A 13,688-nucleotide genomic window follows, 5' to 3' on the forward strand; every position below is an offset into this window, starting at 1 on the left:
TGCCCATACTTCTACACCAGAGCCTCCTTCCCAAGACCTGCAGAAAAGATATTAAAGGGGGCATAATTCCTAGGTAAGCATTAGACCTGCAAGATCAGATTCAGGGAAAAAGGGGAGCTTGTGTGCAAGCATCACATGCTTGGTAGTATGAGCTGAGGACAATGACAACAAGACTTTACTTGTTGACCAGTTCTGTTAGGACCAGCCATGCTCACGAGAGTGCCTCTTTTCTTTTTCTTTCTTTTTTAAAAAGATTTTATTTATTCATTCATCAGAGATACAGAGAGAGAGAGAGGCGGAGACACAGGCAGAAGGAGAAGCAGGCTCCATGCAGGGAGCCCGACGTGGGACTCGATCCCGGGATCAGGCCCTGGGATGAACGTAGTGCTAAACCGCTGAGCCAACCTGGGCTGCTCAAGAGTGCCTCTTTTCATCTCAGTTCCTTTCCATGTATGTTCAAGAAATTCCATCTAAATAAAATTAACAAAAATAATGAATTCAGATCAACATGAGAGGCCCAGCTTTGCTATGAGGACATAATATAGCAATGTATTTGAGAAACAGAAGGTGGAAGAAAGGAGAGAGGGAACATGAGAAAGGGAGGGAGAGAGACATGAAAGTATTTGACAGGTAAGATCTGAACATATAAAATATAGAGGTAAAAAGCAAGCAGCTGTGTAAGAACAAAGGAATATTCTGCTGTTCCTTATTCTGCTTGCTGCCCAGACTCTTCAATTGCAGCTTCTACTAAATAATAATGTGGGCTCTCTCTTTGCTCCCAGCTCAAAGAGAATGATAAAGCAGCAAAACACTCAAAGGTACAGTACAGCCACAGATAAAAAAAAATTGATGACACGGAAATCAGCCCCATCCCATAACACACACACTTCGGCAACCCCTCCTGGAGAAGTGAATGATAGTGAATATAATGAACAAAGAAGAAAAAGACCTTTGAGCTAAGATGAGGAGAGGAGCCTTTATTTGGTTCCCTAATGGGGTGTTTTGATGCTTGCTAATGTCTATAGTGCTCAATTTTACAGCAGAAAGTTGGAGTGGAAGTAGAGGCTAGTTAGTTCAGTGTCTCAGTTCTCAATAAGACACAGCTATCTTAGGTGTGAAAGTCATACATCAGATACAGTAAGACATTAATTTCTAGGTTTTTTAGCAGATAATAAAAGTTGAAGAAGAAGTTAGACCCTGGGTTCTACCCATTTTGGGGAAGACATGAAATGGCCAAATTAAATTCTAGTTTTTAGAAAGGAAGAAATGATGGATTCATTGTATGAAACACAGAATGGCAAACTTGATGTCAGTCTTAGACAATGATTCTAGAAATGCTATTAAAGGATAGTTTAAAATCTCAAGAAGTGTTAGGTCTGATCAGTAGGAGGCAACACAGGTTTGCTGAGAAGTCATGTAATGCAAATTTCATTCATTTAATTAGTTGAGTGATGGATCTGGGGAATGTACCATACGATATACATATGTGGCTGTCATCTAGGGCTTTAGCATGATTTCCCATGATATATTTGTGGAAAGTGTGACGATCTGTAGTCTCACTCATATAGTTATGTCAATTAGCAGTTTGTTGAAGTGATATAACAAAAATGTATCCGTACAGATTTGGACACTATTAATATAATGATTTCTAGTAACAAGCTATAGGGTTCTATCCTCAACCTTGTTCTGTTAAAAATTTTTATTCATGACTTGATTGAAGTCATAAAAAACAGGCCCATAAGATTTATAAAGGGATATTACAATGGAAGCCAGAGTTATGATTCTGCAAATTTTGACAGATTTGGTAGATGGGCAGAATCTGCAAGGTGAAATTTTATAAATGTAGCATAAAAGACTAGGAAGATTGCTAGAACTCATACAGCAATTCGGCAATGTGGCAGGATACAAAATCAATACCCAGAAGTCAGTGGCATTTCTATACACTAACAATGAGACTGAAGAAAGAGAAATTAAGGACTCAATCCCATTTACAACTGCACCCAAAACCATAAGATACCTAGGAATATACCTAACCAAAGAGGTAAGGGATCTATACCCTAAAAACTACAAAACACTTCTTTTTTAATAAAGATTTTATTTATTTATTCATGAGAGACAGAGAGAGAGAGAGGCAGAAACACAGGCAGAGGGAGAAGCAGGCTCCATACTGGGAGCCTGACATGGGACTCGATCCCAGATCTCCAGGATCACACCCCAGGCTGAAGGTGGCACTAAACCGCTGGGCCACCAGGGCTGCCCTACAAAACTCTTCTGAAAGAAATTGAGGCAGACACAAAGAGATGGAAAAATATTCCATGCTCATGGATTGGAAGAATTAATTAATTAATTATTTAATTAATATTGTGAAAATGTCTATGCTACCCAGGGCATTGTACACATTTAATGCAATCCCTATCAAAATACCATGGACTTTCTTCAGAGAGTTGGAGCAAATCATCTTAAGATTTGTGTGGAATCAGAAAAGACCCCGAATAGCAAGGGGAATATTGAAAAAGAAAACCAGAGCTGAGGGCATCACAATGCTGGATTTCAAGTTGTACCACAAAGCTATGATCATCAAGACAGTGTGGTACTGGCACAAAAACAGACACATAGATCAATGGAACAAATAGAGAACCCAGAAATGGGTCCTCAATTCTATGGTCAACTAATATTTGACAAAGCAGGAAAGACTATCCACTGGAAAAAGGACAGTCTCTTCAATAAATGGTGCTGGGAAAAGTGGACGGCCACCTGCAGAAGAAGGAAACTATACCATTCTCTTACACCACACACAAACATAAACTCAAAATCTTTGGAAGCTCTAAATGTGAGTCTAGAATCCATCAAAATCCTAGAGGAGAACACAGACAACACCCTTTTTGAACTTGGCCACAGTAACTTCTTGCAAGATTCATCTATGAAGGCAAGGGAAACAAAAGCAAAAATGAATTACTAGGACTTCATTAAGATAAAAAGCTTCTGCCCAGCAGAAGAAACAGTCAACAAAACTAAAAGACAACCTACAGAATGGGAGAAGATATTTGCAAATGACCTATCAGACAAAGGGCTTGTATCCAAGATCTATAAAGAACTTATTAAACTCAACAGCAAAGAAACAAACAATCCAATCATGAAATGGGCAAAAGACATGAACAGAAATCTCACAGAGGAAGACATAGACATGGCCAACAAGCACATGAGAAAATGCTCCGCCATCACTGGCCATCAGGGAAATACAAATCAAAACCACAATGAGATACCACTTCACATCTTGAGAATGGTGAAAATTAACAAGACAGGAAACAACAAATGTTGGAGAGGATGTGGAGAAGGGGGAACTCTCTTTCACTGTTGGTGGGAATGTGAAATGGTACAGCCACTCTGGAAAACTGTGTGGAGGTTCCTCAAAGAGTTAAAAATAGAACTGCCCTATGACCCAGCAATTGCACTGCTGGGGATTTACCCCAAAGATACAGATGCAGTGAAACGGCAGGACACCTGCACCCCAATGTTTATAGCAGCAATGTCCACAATAGCCAAACTGTGGAAGGAGCCTTGGTGTCCATCGAAAGATGAATGGATAAAGAAGATGTGGTATATATATCTATATATCTATACATCCATATATCTATATATCTCTATCTATGCACACACACACAATGGAATGTTAGCCATTAGAAAAGATGAATACCCATCATTTGCTTCGATGTGAATGGAACTAGAGGGCATTATGCTGAGTGAAGTAAGTCAATCGTAGAAGGACAGTCATTATATGGTTTCACTCATATGGGGAATATAAGAAATAGTGAAAGGGATTAAAGGGGAAAGGAGAGAAAATGAGTGGGAAAAATCAGAGAGGGTGACAGAACATGAGAGACTCCTAACTATGAGAAATGAACAAGGGGTAGTGGAAGGGGAGGTGGACAGGGGGATGGGGTGACTGGGTGACAGGCACTGAGGGAGTTCCTTGACGGGTTGAGCATTGGGTGTTACACTATATTTTGGCAAATTGAACTTCAATTATATATATGACTGTGGGGGAAATTCCAAGAAACTGATTGCCCAAATATGGAGTATGGCATAGCAGAGCTCATATAAAGAAGGCTTAGGGGCTTTAATATTCAATGAGCTCAAAGGTAAATTAGCTATGAGACATGTCTATGTGTTTGTTTTAAATATATTTTGTTAAATTAAAGTAGACATGCAGTGTTATATTACTTTCAAGTGTACTACATAGTGATTCAACAATTCTATATATAGAATATTATACTAATATTAATATATTAATGCTAGTACATTCTATAATATATAGAATTATAATTCTATAAATTATTCATTGTTAACCATAAGTGTAGTTACCCTCTGTCACCATATAAAGTTATTACAATATTTTTTACTATATTCCTTATGTTGTACTTTTCATCCCTGTAACTTATTTATTTTATAACTAGAAGTGTTTACCTTTTAACTCCCTTCACATATTTTTGCCTGTGAGTGTGTATTTTTTGTGACACATTAATATGGTGGTTCACACACTTGGCTTCCCAGGCTGCAACTCAGATCAACTGCATAGGAATCTGTGGGGGTAGGGCCTAGAAATAAGTATATTTAAATCTCCCCAGGTGATTCCAATGGGAAACCAAAGTTGAGAACCATTGCGATAATAGAATGTGAGACAAGTGATAATCCAATTGTAATGTGTATTGTTCTAACTAGTATGTTTCACTTAGTCTTGGACAATACCTTTTACAAACTGGAACCCATTGGGAGCAGTGTTACTCAGACTGTAAGGGGGCTTGCAGTCATACAAACTATGCCATCAGGAACTGCTGAAGGAACTGAGTGTGAGCAATCTCAGGGAAGACATAGAAGTTGTCCTCAAATGAGTGTGCCAGAGAGATCACCGTTATTCTATTTGGCTCCAGAGATGAGAACTAGAACCAAGAAGATGAAGTAAAATGGAGGCAAATTTTAATTCAGTGAAAGGAATAATATTCTATGAGGGCTATCTAAAGACGTAATAGGCTGCCTCAGAAAGAAATGATTGCCCTATAATTTGGGAACTCCAAATCCTATGGCTGCTTAACCAGTTGGTGAGAGTATGGAGAAGTCTTGTGTTATTCAAGATTCTTTTTGTGGCATATAACAGAAGCCCAATTCAAAAAACTCAAAAATAGAGTCAGTTGTATCATATAACAGGGAACTGACTTCAGTGAGGGCTGATTTAAGGGATCAGTTGATATCATCAGGCTCTTTTTTGCCATTTATTTTGGGCCCTGTTTGTCTTTGCTTTCCTTTATTCTACATTTAGGCTCCCACCACATGGTGTCCTGGCAACCCCAGTAGAGAGAGAAAATATCTTCTGATACTTCTTAAAAGAGAAACACTGATTCTAAATGGACCCATGTTGTCAGAAAGAGGGTCTTTGTGTGTGTGTGTGTGTGTGTGTGTGTGTGTGTGTGTATAGGACAGGGGAACTGGTGCATGAATCAGAGTCTTGGCACTGGATAGAGTTGAATAAGTGAAGATCCCTCTTAGTTCTGGGTTTTTAATATTTTTGACACCATGGCCAGAATGTAGCAATAAGTATAGACTACTGAGCTCATCAAATATAATCTTTTCTGTAGTCAGGCCCATCTGTTTCTCATGTTCTTCCCCATTCACAGCTTTGCTTGTGTTGCTTAATCTTTCTAAAAAGACCTCCACTTACTACTCTTTAACCCATAGTTCAAGACTTGTCTCAAGTTTTGCGTCTTCCTCTGTTGTAGCTGTTCCAGACCACCCTGATCTGCACCCCTTTGAACTACTACAGTACTCTTCACAATTACATATTTCCTGATGTCATGCCTTGAATTTTTTCTGTTTTTCAATGAGTTAGTCATACAAATTGTGACTGTATTATAACCAAATTGAGAAGTAGGGTCAATGCCTTTTCCTTGTTTATTCTTCCTGTGCTTAACATAGAGTTGAGAATATTATATGGGCTTGTTCATTCAAATTACTGATTGATGGTCATTTTTAAAATATAGCCATCCCTTTACTACTATGTGTGAAATCTCTGTCTTGCAACTAGTAATGGATTAAATGGCAAAGATGGGAGCATTGCCATCAGAGGCCTTCTGGAGAAATAATTTTACACTACTGAAGAGGGCATTGTAACTCTTTCCTACTGGCACAAGCTCTGCTCCATGCTCATGCTGCCAAGCTGGTTTCCTTGCTTTTGGACTTTAGGAATGGGTAGGTTTCCTGATTAGGACCTTCTTTTTTAAGATTTTATTTATTTATTCAGGAGAGACACAGAAAGAGAGGTAGAGAGACACAGGCAGAGGGAGAATCAGGCTCTATGCAAGGAGCCCAATGTGGGACTCAATCCCAGTACTCTAGGATCACACCTTGAGCTGAAGGCAGACATGCTTAACTGCTGAGCCACCCAGGCATCCCTGGTTAGGACCTTCAATCACTCACTCATTACAGAATAATTTATTAATCACCAGTGTTATTCTAAGGTCTGTTCTAGTTATGGGGGATATATAGAATCTCAGTTCTAAGGAGCTTGCAGGGAGAAACAGAAAAACAAAATTAGATAATTATAATATAGCATAATGGGGTTCCAATTCTGGATTAGATGAAATAAGCATACTCTACCCTCCAGTGTTGTATATAGCTATAAAGCCTGAACAGAATGAATAGAACATCGAATAGTCTGAAAAGTAAATAGTAGCAGATTGGGAGGAAAAAACAGAAATCACACTATCGCTGAACTGGTGAGTATGCCACTTAAAAAATTTTGCTATACTCTGGCCCGAACTCAGCATACCAGAATCCAGTTAAGTGGCCATCAGTGAGCAGACAGAGCTCTAGGAGAAGTGATCTAATTCTGGCTCAAGAATGGAAAAGCGGGGGCAGCCCAGGTGGTTTAGCATCACCTTCATTCAGCCCAGGGCCTGATCCTGGAGTCTCCGGATTGAGTCCCACATCGGGCTCCCTGCATGGAGCCTGCTTCTCCCTCTGCCTGTGTCTCTGCCTCTTTCTCTCGTCTCTCATGAATAAATAAATAAAATCTTTAAAAAAAGAATGGAAAAGGGAACTACTAACACTTAGTGTGGAAATCTTCCACTTTTTTAAAAACTCTTTTCTGTTTTCTTGTGCTCTGACTCCCAAGAAATTCTGTGGAAATAGTGGGCAGCAGTTGATAATTGAAGGCTGCAGGGGCTAAGTCTTTGAGGACAGGGTATTCTCTTTTCTTTTTGGTGGATCTGTAGTTATAAGAGGGTTGGGCCAATTTCCATTGCTTCTTTCCTCTTTCTGTACCCTATTGCTTGGACCTAAACAAGGGCACATTGCAAAAGTGAATAGCAGAGTAGGATAACTAAACCTCAGCTTTCAGTCCAGAGGACTGAACAAAAAGAGCCTCAGGGAACCAGAAAGTTCTGAGGAGATCACAGAAAGGGAGAAGCTTGGGAAAGTGACCTTATAAAGTTGTTTATGAACTCTAGAGCTCAACCCTGAGTGAACATGTCTGGGTTAGACCCTATTTAGCAGACTAAAGTCTTCAAGAACTAAACAGACCACAACCTAGATCCCAGACTATTCACTAAAAGGCAGACATGTGAAACATACCTGGATAGTGCTGTAAAGGCTTTGAAAATGGAATGGACTTTGGAACCACAACCCACAGAAGTTGGGTCAGAACGCTGACTGCCTGCTAAAACAAAACCATCAGTATCAGCATTCTTCATAGGGTTTAAACAATTTTCAAGATCTGGTAAGGCAGCATCTAAATTATCCAGGATATAATCCAAAATTATTAAGCATATAAAGAATTAGAAATGTCTTAACTCACATGAGAAAAGACAATCAACAGATGTAATCCCAGATGACAGATGTTGGAATTATATGAAAAAATTTTAAAGCAACTATTATAAAAATACACCAATAAGCAAGGGCAAAATCCTTGAAAGAAATGGAAAAATTGAAAGCCCCAGCAAAAAAATAAAAATATATAAACAATCACCAAATGAAAGCTAGGAAAACTTAAAGCATGGCAGCCGGCTTCTGTCATGGCAAATGATTCCAAAGGGAGACACAGAAAACCAAGATGGAAGCCACAGTCTTTTTTATAACTTAATCTCAGAAGTGATATACCATCACTTCTATCCTATTTGTTAGAAGTGAGTCATTAAGTCCAGGCCATACTCAAAGGGAAGCGAATTAAACTTCACTTCTTGAAGTGGGAAAGTATCAAAAAATTTGTGGACATATTTTTAAAACCACCACAAGGGGAAGAAAGATTATTCTAGGAGGGGGGAATTAGATATGCAAAAGCAACAAAATGAGGCAAAGAATGAAAAGAAAAGCAAAGAATTAAAAATGAACACTGGGGCTGTTTCTGTCTCTATTTACTTCAGTTGGACTTATTAAGTATTGGTTGGTGTAAAGGTTCTCTGAATGTCAGATAATCCCCCAGACTTCTACGTACCTATCTTGTCTATTTGGGGAAGGCAGCGGGTCCAAGTCAGTGCCTTCACAGTAGGAGATAAATAGAACCTGCAGCCCCCATAGTATTTTGTTTTAGGATCTTTGAATAAAAGGGAGAATATAAAAAGATACTTTCTTTTAGTTGTAGGTGTATGCCTTTACAGTAGCATGGAAAGGTAGCCTGGAATTTTAATTGGAGGCTTATTGTCCTTGATAATACTCCATTCTGCCACTGTTTTCCATCTTCTTAGTACCTAAATCATTGTAAGTCAGTTCTGCTATAATGTCTGTTTTGAAAACTTGAGTTTGTTCCAATGTGGTTGATATATTAGGGAACAATTTGAGCATGACATGAATTTTGTGTTTGCTTGAGCATGATTCCGTCAACAAGAAATATTAGGTGAATGCAGAAAACTACACCCAGCTGAACTGAGTGGTTTGGTAATACACAAAACACACCCTTAAACATCTACTAGCCATAGCCATTCACATTTAGTGTTACAACTTTCCATCTGATTTCAGATAACATTCCTTCCACCACTTCACAATAACTCATAACCTGCTATGCCTACATTTACAAGCAAACTTTAGGTGTTTTCAAGGTGAAGTTCCATATTTATTGTAGTATTTATGTATTTCTTAACCATTAACATGTGTAAAACTGTGCTGCCTTTCCTATCTGGTTTTTAGCATGCTACTGATATTTTTTATTGTTGTTCCTCTAACCCCATTTTTCCCATAAGCCCTGTGGTTTTCATTGTGCAATTTTGCATAGTGCAGTAATTTTAAAAGGATATGCCATATTATAGCAGAAATGACTGAATATATATTTATATATTATATATATTATATATATTAACTTACCTAGGACAGTGTATTTGGGTGGACTTAGCAAACAATGAAAATCAAGTCAGTGAAGATTCTGTGCTGCAGAGGCAAAAAGAAAAAGAAGAGAAACACTGAAGTACAGTGGAGATGCTTAACTTTGGTGGTGGACCATTCAGAGCCTCTATCTAAAGACTCCTCTGGTGGATTTCCATACTAACAGTTATTTGGTGTTCTGGCTTCAGGATCTTCTGTTTTTCTGACCTTGAGCTTCCTCTTCCACAGCAAGCAGTTCAGTTTCTTTGGAATATGTTGCAGTGAATAGGGTAGTGAGACATTGTCAAAATATTTGGACGTTATGCTCTTGCTTCTCTGACCTTGAGCAAGGCTAGTAGTTCCTGCCAATTTCATATGCCCTCTCAGGACACATCTTTAAGACCTGCTAGGGACTCTTGACTTTGGATCTGTGGCACCTGTTGCTGAGGTGGTCATAAGTTCCAAAGTGGTCCGGGGCATTTGTAATACAGAACCTCCTTCTCTTGGTACTTGGACTACATTCAAATCCATGGGAGGAGGCAGGGGTAAGTTTAATTCTTTACTCCTCTTTCTCTTCCTTTTCCTCATTATTCTTTCTCTTCTTCATCTTTATTGAGGCAGTGCCATGTAGTAGTTGAGGATTTGGGCTCTGGGCCTACCCTGTAATGGTTGTATGACCTTAGGTCACATATTTAACTTTTCTGCACTTCTATTCCTTCATCTTTAAATTGCGATGATAACAAAACCTACCTTATAGGCTTGTTGTGATGAATGAATGAGATAATCCATGACAAATACCGAGAACTGGGTTAGCAGATTTACACACATGTTCTTAATTGATACCTAAAGTCTAAGGAGATTATATCCATTTAGAATAAAGTGGAGATGTAAAAAAGTGGTTCTGAGCTATTAAATTCTGTCAGTGGGGAAGTGTAATTGCATTTATCCACAATTCTTCAGGAATCAGCTATTGAATAAAAAAGGCACAGGTGTGATTACAGTTTCTATTAATGAAGCTTATAAGCATTCTTTCATTAACTACTGCTCATACTCTTAGGGCCAAGGCTGCCAATATGAAGATGCTTCTTTTTTTTTCTTTTTAAATATTTTATTTATTTATTCATGATAGTCACAGAGAGAGAGAGGCAGCGACATAGGCAGAGGGAGAAGCAGGCTCCGTGCAGGGAGCTCGACGTGGGATTCGATCCCGGGTCTCGAGGATCATGCCCTGGGCCAAAGGCAGGTGCTAAACTGCTGCGCCACCCAGGGATCCCCTATGAAGATGCTTCTATATTAACTTTGAGTAAAGAGTGAATATTGAGGTTACATAACTGTAACAACAGAAACATTTTAGGCTGGCCCACTAGTATATTAAATGAAATGTTAAATGAGACTGTAATCTAACCTAGGGCAGAAATTTTGTCTTCTATCTCATCAACATCTACTATAGTGGTTTTCATACATAGGTGATTTTGTCCCCCCAGGGGACATTTGGCGATGTCTGGAGTCATTTTTGTTTGTCACAACTGGGGAGGAGGCAGCTGCTACTGGAATCTAATGGTTAGAGGCCAGGAATGCTGCTAAACATCTTACAGTGCACTGGACAGTCCCCCACAACATTTATCTTACCTGAAATGTCAATAGTCCTGGGGTCAAACCCTGCTCTAATGCAATGCCTAAATACAAGGGACTTTGTAGCCTCCTGATAAATGTGTATTGAATTAATGATTGAAGTTTGGGGAACAAAAATGTGATTTGGTAGCAGACACATGTTTGGCAGACAATCTTATGAAGGAGTGGTAGAGAAAAACTGGCACTTAGCTAATTGGTGTCAGCATGATACAAAAACTACTGTTTGCCCTGTTCAGGCATCCAGTAAGATTGGTCTGTGCCTGGTTCATATGGTTGCTAAATATTTTGAATAACATCCCTGGAAGGTGGTATATTTTTTAGAAGTTATAGATAATTGCTTCTGGAGATAAGTTGTCTTAGAAACTACAGAAAGAGTGAACAGATTGAGTTTGCCTTTGGGAAGTAAACAGGAGATGGGACAGAGTAGCTGTGAATAAATCACACTGTTATGGTAAGGATAGAAAAAGTTTACCAGTGCTCGCTTCGGCAGCACATATACTAAAATTGGAACGATACAGAGAAGATTAGCATGGCCCCTGCGCAAGGATGACATGCAAATTCATGAAGCGTTCCATATTTAAAAGAAAAGAAAAGAAAAAGTTTACCATCCTGGTGAAAGAGAGAAAATCAGAGCAATTTATTCCATAGTCCTCCATCTAAATCAAGGCAACAGTTTCCCAAATAGAGAGTTAGTGGGGGAAAAGTGAAAAGTGGAATAAAACAAAGTAGTTTCATGATAAAGGAAAACAGGTTATTTTCTGTAATGGGACATTGTCTTAGTCTGTCCAGGCTGCTATAAAAGAATACCATAGACTGGGTGACGTATGAACAACAGATTTGTTTCTCACAGTTCTGAAGGCTGGAATGTCAAGGTCAAGCACTGGCAGATTCAGTGTCTATGAGGGCATACTTTCTGGTTCATAAATAGCTATCTTCTCACTGTGTCTTCATGTGGTAGAAGGGGCAAGGGAATTCTCTGGTGTCTCTTTAACAAGAGCATTAATCCCATTCACATGGGCTCCACCCTCATGTCCTAATCACCTTGCAAAGGCTCCGCCTGATCATACCATCACATTGGAGGTTACGGTTTCAACATATGAATTGCGGTGGGGGGGCATAAACATTTGGTCTAGCAGGCATCTCTGAGAAATTTTAAGAGTAGCCCAAGAGAACATGGGAGACCCCTCAAAGGTAACTGATTAAATAAACAAAGGTATAGCCTTATTATGGAATACTATGTAACAGTTAAAAAGAGTAAGATAACTGTGTATTTACTAACATGAAAAATCTCTAAGGCATATTGTCAAGAAGAAAAAGCAAGCAAAAATTACACTATAACAGTTTGAAACTATTTCTTTAAAAAAAAATCCCTCAAAACAGCTTTGTGAACTCAGATGTATAAAGGAACCAAGATGAATAGGAAAAGGCTTTGAGGGATATAGACCAAATTGATCATAGTGGTTCTCTCTAGGGCGGGGAATAGAATAGAGAGTCAGTGGTCAAGGGGCCCTTTTATTTTATGTGTACCAATTGCATTTTTACAAGAATGTATCCATGTAGTACTTGTATAATTAAAAATATACACAGTGGGAAAACAGAAAATCAATAGACATAGTGCAGATATGCAGAAGAATTTTGGGGTCATTTTTGCTTCAAAGAAGGATTTACTACCAGATTGCTGTAAACAGCAACCTTAACTCACAAGCATTTGTTGCCTGCTGCTTTAGGGTAGGGAATGAGGCCTAGCAGCCAGCTAGGCCCAATGCTAAATAAGGATAGAGAGGAGTAATTAGGATGTATGACATGACCCTTAGAGTTTTGTTTTTTTTTTAACCAGGTTTGTTAGTGTTGGTTGCCTGTCCAACCTTTTATTTTAGCTCCAGAGCCCTCAGATAGTTCCTGTAGCCTGTATCTTACAGCATTTACAGACCCTGAAAACCTAGCGTCTTCAGGAAATGTCCTCACTTTGCCTTATCATTCTGCTCCTTAGTTAAGTCCTGTGCAAAGGAACTTGAGTGAGAAGGCTGGGACATGTGCAGGAGGGGCCATCCTGTGGCCTGGGCCAGAGTGTACTAGGCTCCTGTTGGACTGGCTCAGTGGTTTGTGTTCTTGCTTACCTCGTAGAAAACAAAAAAGCCTTGAAATTCAGAAGTTAGCTTAGTAATTAACTAAAAAATATTGAGGATTTTCTTCACCTCAGTGTACATAAATAAAAAGAATCTACTATCCATGTCTTAATAAGTTACTCATATGTTTTAAAATAATCTCCTAAAGAGCTCCCTCAGCAGTGACCTATTAGACCATGTCACATTTATTGTGTTAGCAAAATAAGTCCTTTTCTCACAATGTTGGGTTGAAGTCCTTTAATGTTTCAGCTGGGGACATAAGTACAACTAATTTTATGTGCCTGGGCCTTACCCAGGAAGGATGGGACTGTCTCATTGGGCAGACTGGTTGGTATGGCTTGGGACTGAGAGATACCGTCAGGTGATTGGCCCTGAGCTCTCGGGACTCCTTAATAAACCACTCAACTTCGGGAAACTTGACACTCATGTGAGAAACTAGGGCTACATTTCCCTCTCACTTGTCTCTTTTGCCTGTACCTGGCCTCACAGTCTTCCTGATCAACTTTCACTTATCTTTGATTTGCCTAGGGAAATAGGATTTAGTAGACAAAGATGGGAGGGGGTGGGCTTAGATCTGTTTATAGAGGG

At 39.1% G+C, this 13,688-nt stretch overlaps 1 long non-coding RNA gene and 1 other non-coding gene across 2 annotated transcripts; one reads left to right on the top strand and one right to left on the bottom strand.

Annotated features, from left to right (window-relative positions):
• Positions 1 to 226: 226 nt before the first annotated feature.
• Positions 227 to 9,714, bottom strand: LOC140628359 (uncharacterized). Its single transcript, XR_012026636.1, has 4 exons — positions 9,528 to 9,714; positions 9,346 to 9,408; positions 7,624 to 7,705; positions 227 to 470 (listed from the first exon to the last, which is right to left on the bottom strand). It is a non-coding gene; the product is annotated as an uncharacterized lncRNA (long non-coding RNA).
• Positions 9,715 to 11,448: 1,734 nt separating this feature from the next.
• LOC140628840 (U6 spliceosomal RNA) lies at positions 11,449 to 11,555 on the top strand. Its single transcript, XR_012026775.1, has one exon. It is a non-coding gene; the product is annotated as a U6 spliceosomal RNA (small nuclear RNA).
• Positions 11,556 to 13,688: the final 2,133 nt, after the last annotated feature.

Source organism: Canis lupus, chromosome X (assembly GCF_048164855.1).
Source record: "Canis lupus baileyi chromosome X, mCanLup2.hap1, whole genome shotgun sequence".
Classification (NCBI taxonomy): domain Eukaryota; kingdom Metazoa; phylum Chordata; class Mammalia; order Carnivora; family Canidae; genus Canis; species Canis lupus.